This window comes from Triturus cristatus, chromosome 5_2, assembly GCF_964204655.1.
Source record: "Triturus cristatus chromosome 5_2, aTriCri1.1, whole genome shotgun sequence".
Taxonomy (NCBI): Eukaryota; Metazoa; Chordata; class Amphibia; order Caudata; family Salamandridae; genus Triturus; species Triturus cristatus.
In genome coordinates, this window is record NC_140588.1 from 765906387 (window position 1) to 765930896 (window position 24510).

The window sequence follows — 24510 nt, forward strand, 5'->3', positions numbered from 1 at the left end:
CTATCACTCCCAGCAGTGCCCAGACAAAGGAGGGGTGTGTGCTGAGTCCTCCCAGCAGTGCCCAGACACAGGAAGGGTGGGTGTAGAGTCCCCCAGCAGTGCCCAGACACAAGAGGGGTGGGTGCCTATCACTCCCAGCAGTGCCCAGACACAGGAGGGGTGTGTGCAGAGTCCTCCCAGCAGTGCCCAGACACAGGAGGGGTGTGGTGCAGAGTCCTCCCAGCAGTGCCCAGACGCAGGAGGGGTGGGTGTAGAGTCCCACCAGCAGTGCCCACACACAAGAGGGGTGGGTGCCTATCACTCCCAGCAGTGCCCAGACACAGGAGGGGTGTGTGCAGAGTCCTCCCAGCAGTGCCCACACGCAGGAGGGGTGGATGTAGAGTCCCCCCAGCAGTGCCCAGACACAGGAGGGGTGGGTGCCTATCACTCCCAGCAGTGCCCAGACAAAGGAGGGGTGTGTGCTGAGTCCTCCCAGCAGTGCCCAGACACAGGAGGGGTGTGTGCAGAGTCCTCCCAGCAGTGCCCAGACGCAGGAGGGGTGGGTGTAGAGTCCCCCCAGCAGTGCCCAGACACAGGAGGGGTGGGTGCAGAGGCCCCCAGCAGTGCCCATGGAAAGAAAAAGGGTGGAGTACTGTTAGACCCGGCCCTCGGAACATAGCCATCCCTGTCCCCGCACCACATAACCTGACCCCTGCACCTCACGCAGCCCCCGAGCCCACGGCCTAGCCGATCCCTCCCACCAGAACACACACACACCCGACCCGGACTCCCCTGTCCGTGGCCTTCCTCCGATCAGCCACACCGGGCCCGCGTGCCCACTTCCTGCATCATGATGGCCGCCCAGCCCCAGCGCGACCCTGGCCTAGAGGCGCCACTCCGGCTGGGGGGCATCGCGCTCCCATTGGGGTGAGAGAGGGAGGAGCAGTTTCCATCGCACCTCTGAGCTTCCCTGGGAAGGTGGGTTTCGATCGGCCCGCCGGCCTCCCCGAGGGCTGGCTCCACGCCTGCTGGGTGTATGGGACTCCTCCCGACCCGGCCCTGAAAGGATCAAAAGACAATGGCAGGAAACCCCAACAAGCGACCCCCAGGTGACAAGACCCCTGCCTGCACAGACTCCGGACATCAAAGAGGAGTCGTCCTATAACAAGGGGTGCTCTGGGACTGTCCGGCAGATTCGCCTTTGGAACACCTGAGCCCTGCGGAGTGACTCGCGGCTCCCTGAAGATCGTAAGACCTCCGAACTTGTGCTTGAGCCCTGCTGAGTGACTCGCGGCTCCCTGAAGATCGTAAGACCTCCGAACTCGTGCTTGAGCCCTGCTGAGTGACTCGCGGCTCCCTGAAGATCGTAAGACCTCCGAACTTGTACTTGAGCCCTGCTGAGTGACTCGCGGCTCCCACAGACTCTCTTGGTCCTGCCGGACCCCAACGACGACAAGCGTATCCCCCAGCTCGAGGATAGTGAGCTGTGCGCCGGGTACGCTCCTGCATTCGATCCATATCCCCAAAGACTGTCCCGCTACCTCCTACCCCCTCCAAGACTCTGTGAGCCCGCGCTCCACTTCTATATATTTGCCTTGCTGATCATAAAGATCCTACAACTCCGATCTGATAAAGATTTCTTCTTAAGAACTCCCGGTGTGGTGTCTCTTTGTCGTGTGGTGCCGAGTGTACGATCCTAGATACGAGATTCCTCCCCTGAGGAATCTCCTGCCAGTGCCTGGCTTCGATACCTCGAGGGTTGGTCTCAGGGCCCCCCTCCAGGCTCCTCTGAGGTCGCCTTCTAACATTGGTGGCAAGCGATGGGATTCGGGCTCATAATCTAGAGATCGTACCGTGAACGGCTGACGCACTACCGACAAAGATGGCAGAAGGAAATGCCGTGGTTCTCACAGAAAACGACACCAGTACCGTGTTCCAGGCGGAACAACTGGAGGAGTACACACACAGAGAACTGAAGCAATTCTGCAAAGAACTCAAAATCGCTACCACTGGTCTCAACACCAAAGAAGATATGCAGAAGGCACTAAAAGCTTGGGTGGATTCTGGAACCCCCCGCCCAGAAGGAGCGGGGGAGCCCCATGATGAAGCTGGACCCTCCCAAGGAGAACGCAGCAGCAACCAGGTGCGAAGCTTCGTACCAGACGGGGGCCTATCCCCTGAGGAACTCGCAGACAGAGAAAGAAGTCGCCATCACAAACTCGAATTAGCCAACTCAAAATCGAGGGCGAGTTGAAATTAGCCGAGAAAAAGCTAGCAGTGGAACAGATGCGGGTGCAAAGAGAACTAGAAGAGAAGAAACTCCAACGGGAACACGAAGGAAGGAGACTTCAACTGGAGCACGAACGCAGCTTGAAGGAAATGGAGCTAAAAGCAAAAAGCGAAGAAGCGCGGCCCCCGGGGAACCGAGAGGCGGCCTCCCCGGCGGAACAGAAGGTCCACATCCCCAAGGATGTGGTCAAAGAATATTACAAAAACGATGACATTCAACAGTGGTTCAGGGCCTGCGAGGTCGCCATGACCTCTCATCGGGTCCCGCAGAAGGATTGGGGGGCCGGGTTGTGGGGACGATTCCTGAGCGAAGGGAGAGACACCCTGCTCGACCTACCAACCTCCATGCAGACCTCCTAAGACCACATGAAAGAGGCCCTCCTCACAAGGTACGGCCTCACCCCGGACATGTACCGCCAGCAGTTCCGGGACTGCAGGAAGATCCCGGGCACCACCTGGGTGGAGTATGTGAACTTCTTCAGCCGCGCCTTCGATGGGTGGATCAAGGGCAGCAAGGTAACCACCCTAGAAGAACTAACAGACCTTATGTTGTGGGAACACCTGGCTGCAAACTGCTTTGTAGAACTGCGCCAGCATCTGCTCGACAGCAAGCTCACAGATCCGAGGAAGCTGGCTGTCGAGGCGGATCGCTGGACCAACACCCGGGTCTCCCGGGGCCCTGTAGGAGAGTACCCCCGAGCCAGTCAGGGACCACCCCGCCAGAGAGGAGGGGGAACCAGGGAGGGCAGAGAGAGTCCCAGTCCAGTCCCCCGAAGACCCAACCTCCGCCTTTCCCGGCACCCCCACCAGCTGTATCCGGCCCCCCCCTGAGACGGGGGCACCGGGTGACCATCACTTGTTTCCGTTGTCAGAAGCCCGGGCTTTACGCCAACGACCCTGAATGCCCCATGGCCCCACACACCACCCAGGCAGCACCCCCCGCTAGACAGATAGCCAATGTAGCCCTGGGGGAGGAGGTTGAGGAGACCGTAGAGTGGGAACCCGCAGCCATGGCCCTAGTATCCTTAGGAGATAGAGAAATGGTTCCTGGAAGCCTCCTGCCCTCCAACACGAAGAAATATGGGCAGCTCGTAACGATCAATGGCCACCAAGTAGAAGCCGTCCGTGACACCGGGGCCAGCATCACCGGTGTCCTCAGTCATTTGGTCAACGAAGACCAGGTCCTCCCCAACGTCTTTTGCCCGGTCATTTCCGCTGACAACACGGAAAGTCTGTGTAAAGTAGCCCTGGTGCCTTTTGAATGGGGAGGGGTGGTCGGTAAACTGAAAGTCGCAGTGAGAACCTCCCAGCCAGTCGACTGTCTCCTGGGGAACGACCTGGAAAGAGTCCCCTGGAGACAAGTCGAGCGCAAGACCCACCTAGGGATGATGGGTCTCCCTGAGTGGGTGTGCGCCACCACCCGATCCATGGCGGTCCGACTGACCCCCCTGGGGGAAGTCGACGACGCCCCGACCACTGAAGATAGGATGGTCCCCGCCGAGGGTCCCCACATCCCCCCGCAAGAAGGGTTGGTCGCCAGTGACGAACCCCCACCTTCCGATTCCGCACAGGTCACCGAGTTAGGCGCGCTACCCGAATTGGCCCAGTGGCGCCACGAGGGGGGCCCCTCCCGAGAGGAGTTCTGCCGAGAGCAGGCTACCTGTCCTTCCCTGGTCGGGCCCCGGCAACAGGCAGAGGCCCAGGCCGCGGGCGACCAAACTGGAACGCACCGGGTGTATTGGGAGAATGACCTTTTGTACAGCGAACAGAAGTCGGTGGAACTAGGATCCGCCCGGGTGCTGGAGGTACCCCTACGCTTCCGAGACCTCCTCCTGGGCTTGGCCCACGACGTTCCCCTCTCAGGCCACTTGGGCCAGGACAAAACCTACAGTCGCCTCGTGACTCACTTCTACTGGCCCAGAATGAAAGCAGATGTAGAAGCCTACTGCAAGTCCTGTCCCACGTGCCAGGCCAGTGGGAAGAGCGGAGGAAAGCGCAAGGCTCCCCTCCAACCCTTCCCTGTCGTCAGTACCCCTTTTGAGCGGGTCGTGATCGACATCGTGGGGCCTCTGGACCCCCCAACCTCCCAAGGGCACCGCTTTATCCTCGTCCTGGTGGATCATGCCACCCGATATCCTGAAGCCATACCCCTGCGCACCGTCACAGCCCCCGTGGTGGGCCGGGCGTTGATGGGGATCTTCTCCCGTATGGGTTTTCCCCGCGAGGTCGTGAGCGATCGCGGTACGAACTTCATCTCCAGATACATGACGTCCTTGTGGCAACAATGCGGAGTGTCCTATAAATTCACCACCCCGTACCACCCCCAAGGAAACGGCCTGGTAGAGCGGTTTAACCGGACTCTGAAGGGGATGATCGCGGGCCTGTAGGAGCCCCTCCGCCGTAAATGGGACGTCCTGCTCCCCTGCCTCCTGTTCGCCTACCGAGAAGTCCCCCAGAAATCCTTGGGGTTCAGCCCCTTTGAGTTACTCTACGGGCACCCCGTCCGGGGACCCCTCAGCCTGGTCAAGGAAGGATGGGAGGCGGCGCCCCGAGGCCACCCCCGAGATGTGTTCCGATACGTCCTGACCCTCCGAAACCAGACTAGGAAGTTCCGAGAGATGGTCGAGGCCAACCTGGAGGCGAGCCAGGAAGAGATGAAGCGCTGGTACGACCAGAATGCCACTCTGGTCGAGTTTCAGCCGGGCCAGCAGGTATGGGTCATGGCCCCCGTGAAACCCTGCGCCCTCCAGGATAAATGGACCGGGCCCTTCAAAGTAGTTGAGCGGAAGAGCCAGGTCACGTACTTGGTGGACGTCCAGTCACCACGGGACCCCCTCCGGGTCCTCCACGTGAACCGCCTCAAGCACCATTTTGTGCGGACGGAGCTGAGCCTCCTGCTGGCCACTGATGATGGGTCCGAGGAGGAGTCGGATCCCTTCCCTGATCTCCTGTGTACCAAGGAGATGGACGGCTCCGTAGAGGGCGTGAACCTCTCCCCATCCCTCACTTCCCAGCAGCGTGAGGATTGCCGCCAGCTCCTAGGACAGTTTTCCGACCTCTTCTCCCTGGTCCCCAAAGTCACCGACTGGTGTGTCCATGACGTGGATACCGGAGACAGCCCGCCGGTGAGACACCGAGCCTACCGAGTCCCTGATCGGGTCCAGTCCTGCATTCAAGCCGAGGTCTCGAAGATGTTAACCTTAGGAGTGATCGAACCCTCAGACAGACCCTGGGCCAGCCCCGTGGTCCTGGTCCCGAAAGCAGCTGCCCCCGGTGTCGCCCCAAAACTCCGCTTCTGCGTGGACTACCGAGGACTCAATGAAGTCACCCGAGCCGATGCCCACCCCATTCCCCAAGCCAACAAGCTCATTGACCGACTCGGGGCTGCTCGGTTCCTCAGCACCTTCGATCTCGCCTGCGGCTACTGGCAAATTGCGCTCACAGAAGGAGCCAAGGAGCGGTCCGCCTTCTCCACCCCGGATGGGCACTATCGCTTTCGCGTGATGCCCTTCGGGATGAAAAATGCCCCGGCCACCTTCCAGCGACTGGTAAATAGAGTCCTGGCCGGGCTGGAAAAATTCAGCGCTGCCTATATAGACGATATCGCAGTTTTTAGTTCCGAATGGAGTGAGCACCTCCAGCACCTCCGGAGGGTGCTAACCGCCCTGCGCCAGGCAGGCCTCACCGTGAAAGCCAGCAAGTGCCAGATTGGGCAAGGTTCGGTAACCTACCTGGGGCACCAGGTCGGAAGCGGCCAGGTCACCCCTCTACAGCCCAAAATAGACGCCATCCTAGCCTGGGAACCCCCCACCACCCAAACGGAGGTCTGAGCCTTGCTGGGCCTCACGGGCTACTACCGGAGATTCATCCGGGGGTACGGCAGCCTCGTCGGTCCCCTCACGGGACTTACGTCCAAGAAACAGCCCAAGAAAGTGCAGTGGAACCCTGCCTGCCAAGAGGCGTTCGAGGCCCTGAAAGCGGCCATGTGCACTGCCCCCGTCCTCCAGGCCCCGACTACTCCAAGGAGTTTGTGGTCCAAACGGACGCCTCCGAGCATGGAATTGGGGCCGTCCTGTCCCAGGTGAATGACCAAGGCCTAGACCAGCCCGTAGCCTTCCTCAGCCGAAGGCTCATGCAGATGCGAGGAGAAAACCCCAAGCTACTGCGGTGGTCAATCTCCCTCCAGGGGATGGATTTCACCGTGGAGCATCGCCCTGGTACTGACCACGCCAACGCCGATGGCCTCTCCCGGTTCTTCCGCCTCAGCGAAGAGAACCCCCACGAGGATGGGTAGTTCTCTCCGGCTTTCAGCTGGGGGGGACGCGTGTTAGACCCGGCCCTCGGAACATAGCCATCCCTGTCCCCGCACCACATAACCTGACCCCTGCACCTCACGCAGCCCCCAAGCCCACGGCCTAGCCGATCCCTCCCACCAGAACACACACACACCCGACCCGGACTCCCCCGTCTGTGGCCTTCCTCCTATCGGCCACACCGGGCCCACGTGCCCACTTCCTGCACCATGATGGCCGCCCGGCCCCAGCGCGACCCTGGCCTAGAGGCGCCACTCCGGCTGGGGGAAATCGCGCTCCCATTGGGGTGAGAGAGGGAGGAGCAGTTTCCATCGCACCTCTGAGCTTCCCTGGGAAGGTGGGTTTCAATCGGCCCACCGGCCTCCCCGAGGGCTGGCTCCACGCCTGCAGGGTGTCTGGGACTCCTCCTGACCCGGCCCTGAAAGGATCAAAAGACAATGGCAGGAAACCCCGACAAGCGACCCCCAGGTGACAAGACCCCTGCCTGCACAGACTCCGGACATCAAAGAGGAGTCGTCCTATAACAAGGGGTGCTCTGGGACTGTCCGGCAGATTCGCCTTTGGAACACCTGAGCCCTGCTGAGTGACTCGCGGCTCCCTGAAGAGTGTAAGACCTCCGAACTTGTGCTTGAGCCCTGCTGAGTGACTCGCGGCTCCCTGAAGATCGTAAGACCTCCGAACTTGTACTTGAGCCCTGCTGAGTGACTCGCGGCTCCCACAGACTCTCTTGGTCCCGCCGGACCCCAACGACGACAAGCGTATCCCCCAGCTCGAGGATTGTGAGCTGTGCGCCGGGTACGCTCCTGCATTCGATCCATATCCCCAAAGACTGTCCCGCTACCTCCTACCCCCTCCAAGACTCTGTGAGCCCGCGCTCCACTTGTATATATTTGCCTTGCTGATCATAAAGATCCTACAACTCCGATCTGATAAAGATTTCTTCTTAAGAACTCCCGGTGTGGTGTCTCTTTGTCGTGTGGTGCCGAGTGTACGATCCTAGATACGAGATTCCTCCCCTGAGGAATCTCCCGCCAGTGCCCGGCTACGATACCTCGAGGGTTGGTCTCAGGATAGTCAGGGCCCCCCTCCCGGCTCCTCTGAGGTCGCCTTCTAACAAGTACCCACAGATCCAATGGCCACAATTGTCAGTCAGGTGCACAAAGACCCTGCAGTACATGTAACACATGTGTGCGAGGCTGGGAGTACACACATGCATACTGCCTAAAAGGGAACATGTCCACATGAAGTCATGTCAACAGACTACATACACAAGTACAGTGATCACCAAGGATGCCACGAATGATGCAGGTGGAGACATCGCTCTGCATGCATGGCCAAAGTTGAAGGGGTCCGTCACACACCCAGCTAATGTAGACACAGCTCAGCACAACATATTGGAAACACCCTGCAGGGAAGATGTCATGGTACACAGAGGAAGGAACACACCTTGGGACAATTTCACCATGCAGTAACTGCTTACATGAACAAAGAAACTTAGCTACCACCTTGTGATGGCACTCAGATACCAGGGTCCCCCCTATGACCAGCACACTACTACATTTCCCACACACCCAACACATGATCACCACCCAAAATCATGTAGCAGCCCCACCAACAGCAATACCAGAAAACAGTAGTGTTCTAAGGAAAAAAAAATTGCTTTATTCAGCATGATCAAAAAATCTTTGTGTGGATAAAGTTCAATATTTACAAAGCCCATTGGGCAGTCCATAAGTCACAGCTGGATGGGGGACACAGTGGGACGCGTGTCCCCTAACTTGCCTGCACAGTTCAGACCACCCTGTCTTCCACAGGGGGGTGCATCATGTGGGGGGGAAGGACCAGGCACCGCAGGGACAGGAGGGGCAAGGGCAGGCGTTGTGGGTGCAGGGACGGAGGACTCCACCACAGGGGGTGGGGCAGCGCCAAGGGAGGTGGTGAGGATGGCGCTGCACACGTCAGCAAGGTCCCCCAGCGTATCCCCTTCACCCGAAGGAACCACATGCCCCAAGGAGGAGGGGGGAGGAATGGGTCGCAGCACCACTGGGGGAGGGTGTGGACAGGGGGGGGCACTCAACTACCCTGACCGGGGACTCCTTTGCCCGCTTGCGGGGTGGTGTCACTGTTGGGCTCAGGGACAGAGCGGCCATGAAGGAATCTTTGCTGGATTCGTGGCCAGGAGAGCTGAGGGGAGTGGATTTGGAGGGAGTGGATTTTGCGGAATGCGGACTCCCACTCTGGCTGCGTGACTTACGTTTGCCCCCCGACCCAGTGGGTGTGCCTACCTCACCCTGTGTGTGCGTGCCAAGAGGTGTGCGCTTGCCCTGCCCTGCTGGTGTGGTGCCTGTGTCTGGTGGGGTGCGTGCATGCTGACGTCTGGGTGTAAGTGGGACAGGCATTGGAGTGGGAAGTGTGGATGGGGCAGGGGTAGGGGGTGGGACGTAGCGCTGCAGGAGACCCACTGCTGCAGTCAGTGTCGAGTCTATGGACCTCAGCAAGTTGCGTTGTTCAGACTGCGCGGCTGAAATGCCCTCCAAGTATGCCTCCATCTGGTTGAGCACTTGGATGTGGCCATGGAGGACATTAAGCGTCACAGTCTGACCAACCCGCAACTGCCGCAGGATGTCCACAGACTCGGCATTGGTGGCAGCAGTGGAGACAGGGGCAGGGGGTGCGGTGCCTGGCAAGAAGGAGACACGTGCTGACTGAGCACGGCGGGAAGGGACACGAGCAAGTGGGAGGCCGGTGATCGGAATGGAGGGGGCGGGTAGTGATGGAGTGCTGGTGTCAGCTGTGGGACCAGCCACCGCCCCCTCGGAGTGCTCAGCCTCGGACCCGTTTGTGTCATAGTCGGTGCTGGTTTGACTGGACGGGTCCTGCGCTGCACTCCCGTCGGCCTCCGTGCCACTCGATGTGCCAGACAACTCTGCACTGCTGGCACTGGTGCTGGCTCCCTCCTCACGGTCTGTGCCAGTGTCTCCCTCGGTGTCCCCCGACGATGCTGTGGGCAAGGTGAAGAGACAGGAAATAATCATACACCTGTATACATATGTCACATGAGTCAAATCCACATAGGTCACAGTGCATAGCCGGAAAAGCAACATGAGTAACATCTACAATACAAGGTACATATGTAGGCCCTGCAACACACAGTTGGTTGACCCACCATGCCACTGACCAACTATGGAGAGCATGACACAAAAGCAAATAACATGATATGGATTTGGACAGAGGAGCCAGACACTGGGGACAATCCAGCACAGCATCTGCAGCACACAGCATTGGCGTAAAAAGGGATGAGCAGGAACCATGTCTATTAACTGTAGGCACATGCTGCAAAGGCAATACTTAAAAACATGCCCAACATTAATGGGTCACTGCACCTTGAGTGTATGTCCAGACAAACATCACACACTGGCCAGACCTAGCATCGAGACTTCAGGTTTAGACATGTAGGCCTTGCCCGCACCAACCACCCCCTACATGAGACAATTTTTTGAGACACAGGAAGCACTTACATCTCTTAGTCTGGAATAAAAACACATGGCCTGCAAGAAATCCTGATTGGACACAAAATACCCCTGGTGCGCCGGTACAAATACATCATCTACAAATGGCCATCATCAGATCATTTTACCAAGACACACAGGAACTGGCCCCCGTGAGTATGAACAAGGGACATTTGGTCAGCCTGTACAGTGGCCACATGTAGCAGAGTTTACGTAAACACAAATGGTGCCAGGGTACAATGGCACAGAGCACAACCTATGCTGTAGACACAGAGATTGTCGACATTTTTGGATTACACACATGATACCTAGGAAAAGATGCCCCAGGGGACAGTAGTGGCCACACTACTCCATGGTCCTGAATGGTAATGACTGCAACACAAGCCACCATCCCTGCACTCTGCATATCTCACACTCATGCACATCATGTCACAGGCCACAAAATAGGACATGCATGCTGTACAGCAATACACTTTAGAGACATACTCCTATGTCTGGACTCAGCATCAGTGACAACTGACATGGACCCCACAAGTACTGAACTGGACAGGGCACAGGCAAGGTCCCAAAACCTGTTACACACCACCCCCACACATGAAGCTGCAAGCATTGGGCACATCGATAAACTGGCAGCCTAGATAACCTTGTGCAAGTGTGACTACACACAGACCAGGGTACACATGGCAAGGAGGGGAAGGGAAGAAGGACAGCACCGCTACACTTTGGGGACCAGGAACTGCACTGCACATGTAAACCCTGGCAGTGTATCCATGCAACTGTGCACTTACAAATGCTGGTGACACACAACAAACACACATGTACCTACCCCCTTGCTGCTGCTGCTTTTCCCGTAAGCGCCTGTCCATGTCAGGGAAGACGACCGCCAGCACACGCTTGTGGATGTGGGTCAGACGGCGGCGCCCATGGTTCTTTTGGCTCACAGGTGAGTCCCCCAGCAGGACCCGTGCAATCCTCCGGGTCCAGCACCGGATATCCTGCCAGCATTTCCTCACCTGGGCTAGGTGCCGCTTCCGACCATCCGTCTTCCTCACGGCACTGACGGCGTCCTTCCAGATCTGCTCCTTGGCACAGGCGCCTACCTGTGAGAATGAAAAAGTGAGACAACATCAATACACCTGCGACATGTCACAGAGACACACATTAGAACAATTTGGCTGGTTTTAACAGGGCATAGAATGCATCAAACTCATTACACCTGTGTCATAGGGACACTTTCCTCTGTGGAAGGCAAAATGCACTAGGTGGCATTGTAGAGTACACAGGTGGCATGAGGGTTACGACACAATCAATCATCCAGGCTCACACTGTGCATCACAAGCGACACCAGGATTATGTGCAGCACCTCAAAGCAGTCACATGCCACAGGCCACTGAGGCGCCCTCAGCAGAGTACACAGACACACACAGCCACAGGACAATCACCTGCCATTGCCAACTGCAGCTACACACCTCACTCTGCACATGTGCCACTAGACTGGGGGGTGTCACAGGTGTGGGGCTGGCCCATCACCGCAGACACACAGCACTGCTCCCTGCTCACATCAGATGGGCAGAGTATATCCATCCCTCATGCAGCTGGGGTGCTACACTCCACATATGCACTCACCCACATGACAGGGGACTTACACACACACACCAATGTCCAGGGGACAAACACATCATTTGTACACTCTCAGCACATGTACACTAAACAAACCCACATCTGTGGGTACTGCCACCTGTCACACTGGGGGGACCACAGATTCACATAAGGACTGTAGTAACAACATTCCCTGGAGGATTAGACAGGCAGAATGTGTAATGCCACATGCAGTGATTGTCACAGTACACACAATGCAAGTGAGGAGAGCAGACATGTACCACAGCATGCTCTGGCTGGGAGACATTAGGCATTCCCCCTCCCGGGACCCACCCTACAGTACATTGCATGTGTATTACACCTGGACACAATGGCAGAAGTCACAGTCACAAAAAAGGGGCACAGTCTTTGCTAGTGGACTCAGCACTCACCTGAACCCCTGGTCGACCATACAGCATGGGGTACTGTGGGAGGATCACATCCAGCAGGGCTTGGTTCTCCTCCTGGGTGAAAGGCTGGGCCCTCTCCACAGACCTGGACATGGTGCCAGAGGATTCACGAGCAGCAGCAGTGTTGTTGAATCAAAGGATGTGCAGGCAAGTGCTCTTTCATGGGACCTGGCTGCCTTATATCTGCCTTGCTGCCCTGTTTCATTCACAGGAGTACAGAGTGATTGGTCACTCACATTTGCATCCTATGTTTCCTCCAATCCCTTTAAACCCACCACAGTCAGTGGCTTTGCTTTTTTTTAATTGAGCATGATGTCAACTCAACAACCACTTTGCAACAAAGTAGATTCTTTCAAACCGACTTTAGCTGGGCACCTGATGAAAAAAATTCAAACTTTAAACTCGGTCTCCATGACAACCAGCATGCATGTAGGGCTTTATACTTGTCCCTCATGTGTCCTCTATGTAATTTGGACATTCACACACAGGTACGGTGAGTTCCAGGGCCCTAGGGCACCCCAAATGCATAGAAACGGCCCGTACACGCGCATGTACGGGGCGTATCACTATGGGTATGCATTCGCGAGCAAAGCCATAGTGAAACGGCCCGTACACGCATGTGTACGGGGCGTATCACTATGGGTACGCATACGCGAGCAAAGCCATAGTGAAACGGCCCGTACACGCGCGTGTACGAGCCGTTTCACTATGGCTTTGCTCGCGTATGCGTACCCATAGTGATACGCCCCGTACACACGCGTGTAAGGGCCGTTTCATTATGGCTTTGCTCGCGTATGCGTACCCATAGTGATACGCCCCGTACACACGCGTGTTCGGGCCGTTTCACTATGGCTTTGCTCGCGTATGTGTACCCATAGTGATACGCCCCGTACACACGCGTGTACGGGCCGTTTTACTATGGCTTTGCTCGCGTATGCGTACCCATAGTGATATGCCCCGTACACACGCGTGTACGGGCCATTTCACTATGGCTTTGCTCGCGTATGCGTACCCATAGTGATACGCCCCGTACACATGCGTGTACGCTCCGTATCACTATGGGTAGGCCTACGGCAGCACTCCCATAGTGATGGGGAACGTACACACGCCCTCAGAGCGCATGTACGGTGCATTTCACACCTGACAGTGGTGACAGGCAGCACACAGAAAGGAATAGAGCTGACATACTTGTCCAAGGCTGAACATCAAGGCATTGTCCGTGCAGTACTACATGTGTGGGGCACAGGTGTGTCAGGCTGTAATGTGGCACATTACTCCTGAGTTGTGAAGGCAATAGATGTATGATGAGATGTGTACAGATGTCATGTGTGATGGTGGACTATGTGCCAGACATCCCCTTCACTCCTTTGACATGTGTGCATGTAGTACAGAACACTTGTGAAAAGCGTCACTGCCATGGCACAGTCAACCACACACGCAACTGTCCCCTGATGCCAGCTACAGGGGTTTTCACACCTGACATGTGACTACCCGCGTTGCATGATGTGACTATGTCATGTATGTGTCGTGTGTTCCCATTAGCTTGCTGTAGGTGTTTGGTCAAATGCATCTGCAGTTGCTGCAACCAACATGTGTCTGTGTGTAGATGGCCATTGTTAGACCCGGCCTCGTAGCATGGCTCTTCCTGTCCTCGCACTACCTAACCTGGTACCAGGGACCCCAAGCACACGGCCCAGCCGATCCTTCCCACCAGAACACACACACGCAGCCCGGGCCTCCCCGTCCATGGCCTCTCTCCTTTCGGCCAGCCCGGGCACGCGTGCCCACTTCGTGCACCAAGATGGCCGCCCGGCCCCAGCACAACCCGGGCCTAGAGGCGCCACTCCGGCTGGAGGACATCACGCTTCCAGGGGATGAGAGAGGGAGGAGCAGTTTCTATCGCACCTCTGAACTCCCCTGGGACGATGGGTTTCGATCGGCCCTCCGGCCTCCCTGAGGGCTGGCTCCACGCCTGCTGGGTGTCTGGGACTCCTCCCGACCTGGCCCTGAAAGGATCAAAAGACAATAGCAGGAAACCTCGACAAGCGACCCCCAGGTGACAAGACCCCTGCCTGCACAGACTCCGGACATCAAAGAGGGGTCGACCTATAACAAGGGGTGCTCTGGGACTGTCCGGCAGATTCGCCTTGGAACATCTCAGCCCTGCTGAGTGACTCGCGGCTCCCCGAAGAACGTAAAGACCTCCGACCCTATGTTTGAGCCCTGCTGAGTGACTCGCGGCTCCCTGAAGATCGTAAGACCTCCGAACTTGTGCTTGAGCCCTGCTGAGTGACTCGCGGCTCCCCGAAGAATGTAAGACCTCCGAACTTGTGCTTGAGCCCTGCTGAGTGACTCGCGGCTCCCTGAAGATCGTAAGACCTCCGAACTGATGCTTGAGCCTGCTGAGTGACTCGCGGCTCCCCCTGACTCTCTTTGGTCCCGCCGGACCCCACGACGACAAGCGTATCCCCCAGCTCGAGGATTGTGAGCTGTGCGCCGGGTACGCTCCTGCATTTGATCCGATCCCCCCCAAAGACTGTCCCGCTACCTCCTACCCCCGCCAAGACTCTGTGAGCCCACGCTCTGCTTGTAAATATCTGCCTTGCTGATCATAAAGATCCTACCACTTCGATTTGATAAAGCTTGAATCCTAAGAACCCTCGGGGTGGTGTCTCTTTGTCGTGTGGTGCCAAGTGTACGATCCTAGGTACGAGATTCCTCCCCTGCGGAATCTCCTGCCAGTGCCCGGCTACGATACCTTGAGGGTGGGTCTCAGGACAGTCAGGGCAGCCTCCGGGCTCCCCTGAGGTCTCCTTCTAACATTGGTGGCAAGCGACGGGATTCGGGCCCATAACCTAGAGATCGTACCGTGAACGACTGACACTACCGACAAAGATGGCAGAAGGAAGCGCCATGAGCCCCGCAGAAACCAACACCAACAGGGTGTTCCAGGTGGAACAACTAGAAGAATATACGCACAAAGAACTGAAGCAATTCTGCAAAGAACTTAAAATCGCTACCACCGGTCTCAACACCAAAGAAGATTTGCAGAAAGCACTGAAAGCTTGGGTGGATGCCGGGGCCTCCCGCCCAGAAGGCATGGGGGAGCGACACGACGAAGCAGAATCCACCCAAGGCGAAAGCAGCAGCAATCAGGTGCGAGGCTTCGTGCAAGACGGGGGCCTTTCCCCGGAAGAGCTCGCAGACAGAGAGAGAAGTCGCAATCACAAACTCGAGTTAGCCAAACTCAAAATCGAAGGCGAATTGAAATTAGCAGAAAAAAAGCTAGCAGTAGAACAAATGCGCGTACAAGGCGAATTGGAGGAGAAGAAGCTCCAACGGGAGCACGAAGGAAGGAAGCTTCAACTAGAGCACGAACGCAGCTTGAAGGAGATCGAGCTCAAAGCCAGAAACGAGGAAGGGAGGCCCCCGGGGAACCGAGAGGCGACCTCCCCGGCGGAACAAAAGGTCCACATCCCCAAGGACGTGGTCAAAGAATATTATAAAAATGATGACATTCAAAAATGGTTCAGGGCCTACGAGGTCGCCATGACCTCTCATCGGGTCCCGCAGAAGGACTGGGGGGCAGGGCTGTGGGGACGGTTTCTGAGCGAAGGAAGGGACACCCTGCTCGACCTACCCCTCTCCCTGCAGACCTCCTACAGCCACATGAAAGAGGCTCTCCTCACTAGGTACGGCCTCACCCCAGAGATGTACCGTCAGCGATTCCGGGACTGCAGGAAGATCCCGGGCACCACCTGGGTGGAGTATGTAAACTTTTTCAGTCGGGCCTTCGATGGGTGGATCAAGGGCAGCAAGGTCACCACCCTCGAGGAACTCACCGACCTCATGTTGTGGGAACACCTGGCGGCGAACTGCTTTGTGGAACTACGCCAGCATCTGCTCGACAGCAAACTCACCGATCCCCGGAAGCTGGCTGTGGAAGCAGACCGCTGGACCAACACCCGGGTCCCCCGGAGCAGTGTAGGAGAATACCCCCGAGCCAGTCAGGGACCACCCCGCCAGAGAGGGGGAGGGAACCAGGGAGGGCAGAGAGAGTCCCAGTCGAGTCCCCCGAAGGCCCAACCTCCACCTTTCCCAGCGCCCCCCCACCAGTCTCCGGACCCCCCGGGAGACGGGGGCACCGGGTAACCATCACTTGTTTCCGTTGTCAAAGGCCCGGGCACTACGCCAATGACCCGGAGTGCCCCATGGCCCCCAGGTTCCCCCTGCTGCAAACCCTGCTAGACAGATAGCCAACGTAGCCCTGGGGGAGGAGGTTAAGGACACCGGGGAGTGGGAACCCGCAGCTATGGCCCTAGTGTCCCTGGGAGACAGAGAGATGGTCCCTGGTAGCCTCCTGCCCTCCAACATGAAGAAGTACGGGCAGCTCGTCAAAATCAATGGCCACCAGATAGAAGCCCTGCGAGACACCGGGGCCAGCATCACCGGTGTCCTCAGGCACTTAGTCCCCGAGGAGCAGATCCTACCCAACGTCTTTTGCCCCGTAATTTCCGCAGATAATAGAGAGAGTACGTGTCAGGTAGCCCTGGTGCCGTTTGAGTGGGGAGGGGTGATAGGTAAACTGAGGGTTGCTGTAAGAACCTCCCAGCCGGTCGACTGCCTCTTAGGGAACGACCTGGAGAGTTCTCCCTGGAAGTACGTCGAGCGCAAGGCCCACCTAGAGATGATGGGACTCCCCGAGTGGGTGTGCGCCACCACCCGATCTATGTCCGCCCGACTCACCCCCCTGGGGGAAGTCGAGGACCCCCCGACCGAGGGAGTCAGAGCAGTCCCCGCCGAGGGTCCTCCCGTCCCCCCATCGGGAGGGTCAGTCGCCAGCGACGAACCCTCCGACACCACCCCGGTCCCCGAGTTAAGCGATCTGGCCGAATTGGCCCTGTGGCGCCACGAGGGCGGGCCCACCCGGGAGGAGTTCTGCCGGGAGCAAGCCACCTGTCCTTCCCTGGTCGGACTACGGCACCAGGCCGAGGGCCAAGCCGCAGGCGACCAGACCGGAACACACCGAGTTTATTGGGAGAATAACCTCTTGTACAGTGAGCAGAAGTCGGTGGAGCTAGGATCCGGCCGGGTGCTGGTGGTACCCCTACGCTTCCGAGACTTCCTCCTGGGCTTGGCCCACGACGTCCCCCTCGCCGGCCACCTGGGTCAAGACAAAACCTACAGCCGTCTCGTGACTCACTTTTACTGGCCTAGGATGAGAGTAGCTGTAGAAGCCCACTGCAAGTCCTGTCCCACGTGCCAGGCTAGTGGGAAGAGTGGGGGGAAGCGCAAGGCTCCCCTCCAACCCTTCCCGGTCGTCAGTACCCCATTCGAAAGAGTCGGAATCGACATCGTGGGGCCCCTGGATCCCCCCACCTCCCAAGGTCACCGTTTCATTCTGGTCCTAGTGGATCACGCCACCCGATACCCTGAGGCGATCCCCCTACGCACCGTCACGGCTCCCGTGGTGGGCCGAGCTCTGATGGGGATCTTTTCCCGGGTGGGTTTTCCCCGCGAGGTCGTGAGCGATCGCGGCACTAATTTTATCTCGAAATACATGACGTCCCTGTGGCAACAATGTGGGGTGTCCTATAAGTTCACCACCCCGTACCATCCCCAAGGGAACGGCCTAGTAGAAAGGTTTAACCGGAATCTGAAGGGGATGATCCACGGCCTAGAAGAACCCCTCCGGCGTAAGTAGGACGTCCTGCTCCCCTGCCTCCTGTTCGCTTACCGGGAAGTCCCACAGAAGTCCTTGGGGTTCAGCCCGTTTGAATTACTATATGGGCACCCCGTCCGAGGTCCCCTCAGTTTGGTTAAGGAAGGGTGGGAGGCGGCACCCCAGACCCCCCCACGAGATGTGTTCCAATACGTTCTGGCCCTCCGGAACCAGACCAGGAAGTTCCGAAAGCTGGCCGAGGCCAACCTGGAGGCCAGCCAAGAAGAAATGAAGCGCTGGTACGACCAGAATGCCACTCTGGTCGAGTTCCAGCCGGGCCCGCAGGTATGGGTCATGGCCCCCGTGAAGCCTGGCGCCCTCCAGGACAAGTGGACCGGGCCCTTCAAAGTGATTGAGCGGAAGAGTCCAGTCACGTACTTGGTGGACGTCCAGTCGCCCCGGGATCCCCTGCGGGTCCTACACGTGAACCGCCTCAAGCCTCACTTCGTACGGACAGAACTGAGCCTCCTGCTGGCCACCGATGACGGGGCCGAAGATGAGTCCGATCCCCTCCCGGACCTCCTGTGTGTCAAGGAGAAGGATGGCTCTGTAGAGGGAGTGAACCTCTCCCCATCCCTCACTGACCAGCAACAAGCGGACTGTCGCCAGCTCCTAGGACAATTCTCCGACCTCTTCTCCCTGATCCCCCGAGTCACCGACTGGTGTGTCCATGACGTGGACACTGGGGACAGCCCGCCAGTAAGACACCGAGCCTACCGAGTCCCTGACCGAGTCCGTTCCTGCATTCAAGCTGAAGTCTCGAAGATGTTGACCCTGGGGGTGATCGAGCCATCCGATAGTCCCTGGGCCAGTCCCGTGGTCCTAGTTCCGAAGGCAGCGGCCCCCGGTGTCGCCCCCGAGCTCCGATTCTGCGTGGACTACCGGGGGCTCAATGACGTCACCCGGGCCGATGCCCACCCCATACCCCGAGCCGACGAGCTCATTGACCGACTCGGGGCGGCCCGGTTCCTCAGCACATTCGACCTCACCTGCGGATACTGGCAGATTGCGCTCACAGAGGAAGCCAAGGAGCGGTCCGCCTTCTCCACCCCAGATGGGCATTATCGCTTCCGCGTAATGCCCTTCGGAATGAAAAATGCCCCGGCCACCTTCCAGCGACTGGTGAATAGGGTCCTGGCCGGGATAGAACAGTTCAGTGCGGCCTATCTAGACGACATCGCTGTTTTCAGTTCCGGATGGAGTGAGCACCTCCAGCACCTCCGGAGAGTGCTAACCGCCCTGCGCCAGGCAGGCCTCACAGTAAAAGCCAGCAAGTGCCAGATTGGGCAAGGATCAGTAGTCTACCTGGGGCACCAGGTCGGGAGCGGTCAGGTCGCCCCTCTACAGCCAAAGATCGACGCCATCCTAGCCTGGGAACCACCCACCACCCAAACGGAGGTCCGAGCCTTCCTGGGCCTCACTGGCTACTACCGAAGATTCATCCGGGGGTATGACAGCCTGGTTGGCCCCCTCACCGAACTCACATCAAAAAAACAGCCCAAGAGGGTGCAGTGGACGACTGCCTGCCAGGAAGCGTTCGATGCCCTAAAGAAGGCCATGTGCACGGCCCCCGTCCTCCAGGCTCCCGACTACTGCAAGGAGTTTGTAGTCCAGACCGATGCCTCCGAGCATGGCATTGGGGCCGTCCTGTCCCAGGTGAATGACCAAGGCCTAGACCAGCCCATTGCCTTCCTCAGCCGGCGGCTGTTGCCCAGAGAACAGAGGTGGAGCACCATTGAGCGCGAAGCATTTGCCGTAGTCTGGGCCCTCAAAAAGCTGCGCCCTTACCTGTTTGGCACCCATTTCAAAGTACAAACCGACCATCGGCCCTTGCGATGGCTCATGCAGATGCGAGGAGAAAACCCCAAGCTACTGCGGTGGTCAATCTCCCTCCAGGGGATGGATTTCACCGTAGAACATCGCCCTGGTACGGACCACGCCAACGCGGACGGCCTCTCCCGGTTCTTCCGCCTCAGCGAAGAGAACCCCCCAAGATGATGGGTAGTTCTCTGCGGCTTTCAGCTGGGGGGGACGCGTGTTAGACCCGGCCTCGTAGCATGGCTCTTCCTGTCCTCGCACTACCTAACCTGGTACCAGGGACCCCAAGCACACGGCCCAGCCGATCCTTCCCACCAGAACACACACACGCAGCCCGGGCCTCCCCGTCCATGGCCTCTCTCCTTTCGGCCACCCCGGGCACGCGTGCCCACTTCGTGCACCAAGATGGCCGCCCGGCCCCAGCACAACCCGGGCCTAGAGGCGCCACTCCGGCTGGAGGACATCACGCTTCCAGGGGATGAGAGAGGGAGGAGCAGTTTCTATCGCATCTCTGAACTCCCCTGGGACGATGGGTTTCGATCGGCCCTCCGGCCTCCCTGAGGGCTGGCTCCACGCCTGCTGGGTGTCTGGGACTCCTCCCGACCCGGCCCTGAAAGGATCAAAAGACAATAGCAGCAAACCTCGACAAGCGACCCCCAGGTGACAAGACCCCTGCCTGCACAGACTCCGGACATCAAAGAGGGGTCGACCTATAACAAGGGGTGCTCTGGGACTGTCCGGCAGATTCGCCTTGGAACATCTGAGCCCTGCTGAGTGACTCGCGGCTCCCCGAAGAACGTAAAGACCTCCGAACCTATGCTTGAGCCCTGCTGAGTGACTCGCGGCTCCCTGAAGATCGTAAGACCTCCGAACTGGTGCTTGAGCCTGCTGAATGGCTCGCGGCTCCCCCTGACTCTCTTTGGTCCCGCCGGACCCCACGACGACAAGCGTATCCCCCAGCTCGAGGATTGTGAGCTGTGCGCCGGGTACGCTCCTGCATTTGATCCGATCCCCCCAAAGACTGTCCCGCTACCTCCTACCCCCGCCAAGACTCTGTGAGCCCACGCTCTGCTTGTAAATATCTGCCTTGCTGATCATAAAGATCCTACCACTTCGATTTGATAAAGCTTGAATCCTAAGAACCCTCGGTGTGGTGTCTCTTTGTCGTGTGGTGCCAAGTGTACGATCCTAGGTACGAGATTCCTCCCCTGCGGAATCTCCCGCCAGTGCCCGGCTACGATACCTTGAGGGTGGGTCTCAGGACAGTCAGGGCCCCCTCCGGGCTCCCCTGAGGTCGCCTTCTAACAGCCATGGCACAGTGTTACGCATACCAGGCCACATGTGGAATCCGACGTAAGGTGTGTATGTATGCATCGACACGGAGTTTCAAAACAAGGACATATCTGCATACTCTCAATGTATGTGTGATCATTCTTGAAATGTAATCCTTCATGGCAAGGTGTGTTGTCTGTTACATGTGACCTGTGCCTCTAGTGTTCCGCAACCTGTCTGTACAATGAACATCCTTCCTCTGCACATATTTGGTTGTCTGTAACTCCTGTAATGCGTCTGCCTGCTCACTTACACTGGCCCACAGCTAGTTTCATGGCATGGCATAGTGAGGTTGAGAATAAACGTTTGGAGCTGTCTCTTGGTAGGAGTGTCACATGGCTGGCATACGTGTCCAGGGCATATTGCACAGACCTGACTCTGTATGTAGCATATGTGTATTGCCTGTTGACCATGTGCTCAGTATATTGACATTGGTGGTGTACTGTACTCACTCTTCGTTGTCCTTTCTAATTCACTGCAGGGCTCCGCCTCTCCCTCGAGCAATTCCGGACTTGGCTGACATGCGGGAAAATGACTGTATATGCCGCTACTGCTTCCCCCAACGTTTGATTGTGGACTTGACGACACGGCTGGCAGCACACCTCCAACCGCTACACAGGTATCCTGGTGCACTGACACCCAAGATGAAGGTGATGGCAGCCCTACATTTCTTGGCCACGGGTTCCTTTCAGCATACCATTGCCCATGTGGGTGGGATGTCCCAAACCATGTTCAGCCGTGTACTGCATGATTTTCTAGAGGCCATGTTGGAGCACCTTGATGAGTTCATTAAATTCCCAACTCCTGAGCAGTTGACAGCTGTCAAGCGTGAGTTCTATGCCCTGGGAGGGATGCCCCATGTCATTGGGTCCATAGATGGAACACATGTGGCTTTGGTACCACCACAGGCACAGGAGGTAGCCTTCCGTAACCGCAAGCATTACCACTCCATTAATGCCCTTGCGGTGTGTCTTGCCAACATTGTGATTTCACATGTCTGTGCTCGTTTTCCAGGATCAGCACACGATGCGTACATCATGAGGCGTAGCAGGGTGCCTGAAATGATGCTGCAGCTGCGCAACAAACGAGCATGTATTGTTGGTGGGTATACTCTGGCAGTCCTGTATTTAACGTCATCTTCCTGTCTTACTGCTTCTCCTGATCCACTCTTGTCCATGATGTTTCCATGTAGGGGACGCTGGCTATCTCAACATGCCATGGCTGATCACACCTCTCCGCAACCCCAGCACGGCTGCCGATCACCGCTACAACAACGCCCATGGGCGTACCAGGCGAGTGATAGAGAGGACGTTTGGCCTCCTGAAGAGCCGATTCCGTTGCCTCCACAAGACCGGTGGCGCACTCCCATATGCACCGGTGAAGGTCTGCAAGATATTCCTCGTGTGCTGCATGCTGCACAACATGGCAGTGGAGAAAGCTGTGCCACTCATCCTGGATCCAGATGAGCAGGACCATCCACCCGTGGAGGATGAAGGGCTTGGGCACGAGGCAAGTGATGTGGAGGAGGAGGAGGCGGTAGAGGACATGAGGAGTCGGCTCATACGCGACTTCTTTGCTTAGTGGTGAGTTCCAGTGTCTGAGTGTGCACGCATTTGGCTGTGTGTGGCATGTGTTGCAATGTGTGTGTCCATCTGCATGTCTTCCAAGTGAGTCTGAGGTGTTTGGATGTGTCACTCGAGTGATGGTGCAATAGAATAATGTTGTTCCAGAGTCATCATTGTCACCTCGCATGTTGACAACCTAATACGTGTCGAGTACATGCACATGCATGCGGATGTGCTTCTTTTGGCTGACTTCTGGTGTGTCTCCCATCCACAGGTACTTGCGCATGCTGTCTGCTGGTGGCATTGTTGTGCTCCTGCTATTCCTCATGAACACAGCAACATGTGCTGAATCAGCGTGACATGCACGGACAAGTTCGAAAATCTCCTTCAGGTAAGGGATGCAGCACGGCTTTTTGGGAGTGGTATTTGTTTTGAATGTGTGTGCACTGCTCCTGTTCAAGTTTGGATACTTCACATACATGTAGATTCACCATGGGGCACATGACCTGGAGCATAATTCACCTGAATTGATGGTCAGACTTGGTGACAGTCATCTGTAATGGGATTGTGATGGAGCCATCAATGTGTGTAACACTGACCTCGGAAACATACGGGTTGCACCGGGTTGACATGGTGTGTGAATTCCCCATTAGGGGCTCAATGATGTACAGCAGGCTCTCCGTGAGCAGCAGGGGGTGTTTAGCTGTAACCCGTCACTTGTGTGCCAGTGCCATGGATTTCCAGCATCTGTGGTGGTAAGGGGGGGTGCCAGTGTTGGTCCCACGTGTTCATCCACATGACCTGTGTATGTGTTGACAGAGTTGCATTAGCATTCCGACACACATGAGTAATAAAGGTGTCCCTCTGCCTCCAAGGTGCCTCATCTCTGTCAATGGTGGTTTGTTGCCACTGTGCATGCGGCATGTCTGGCATTGTTCTCAGAGATGGTGCATATGAGTCTATGTGTAGAGTAGCAAGATGCAAGTTGTTTGTCAGGGATTAGATTCTGTATTGTGCATGATGTCCATGGCTGTGTAGGTTTTGTGGCATGTCAGTCTCCACGACGGCCACTGTGCCGCATGTGAATCCATTGTGTGTGTGTGTGCCATGTTGAACCAGACATTCCTTCATTGACATACACCTTTTGCATGGTTCCGTCCTGAGATCCTTGTCTTTGTGTGCTATTTGTGGCATTGTTTCCTTGACATGGCGCATGCTGCTGCAGGCCCTGCTGCAAGGGCACCCAGTGTCCACGCAAACGAGCTGGTGTTCATCATGGATTGCTTGCTGACATGTGCTATGCTGATCAGCAGCATCTGTGCCTCATGCGGCAGCACACTCTGCATTATGCACAAGATCCCCAGTTCCATCCACCTCAAGGCAAGAGGGAGACCATCCCCCAGGTCAACTATGACATCCGTGTCTACTCCTACCCTGCACTCTACGGACATGTGCGTTAGAAATCCCATGATACTTGTCCACATCCAGGGTGCATCTGCACAGCTCTGCTAGTACATCCGGCGACCAGGCCACATCAACGTCCAACAGAGATGGGGGGAGTTGATCACTGCCAGCTGCAGGATGACCTTCTCAATCCACGCACACCCTCAGGATGCAGCCCACACCCACAACACAACCTTGTGGCACTGTGATCCAACACCCAATTGTGCCATCTCCATGCATCCAACCTTGGCTGGCCCACCATTCTCCACATCCACCTGACTCAAGCATGCAAGACATGGTTCTGCCACGTGTCTACACATACCTGGGACTCCCACCCCAGGACACTCCACATGATCCCTGACCTCTGCGCATGACTGTTGCTCTTCTAAATAGGTCTGTGGGCACAGTTGTGCGGGCACCCCCTCAGCTGGTTGGGCCCATCACGGGTGAGTATGGTGCTCCATGTCTGTCTTGGATGGTACGTTGTGACCC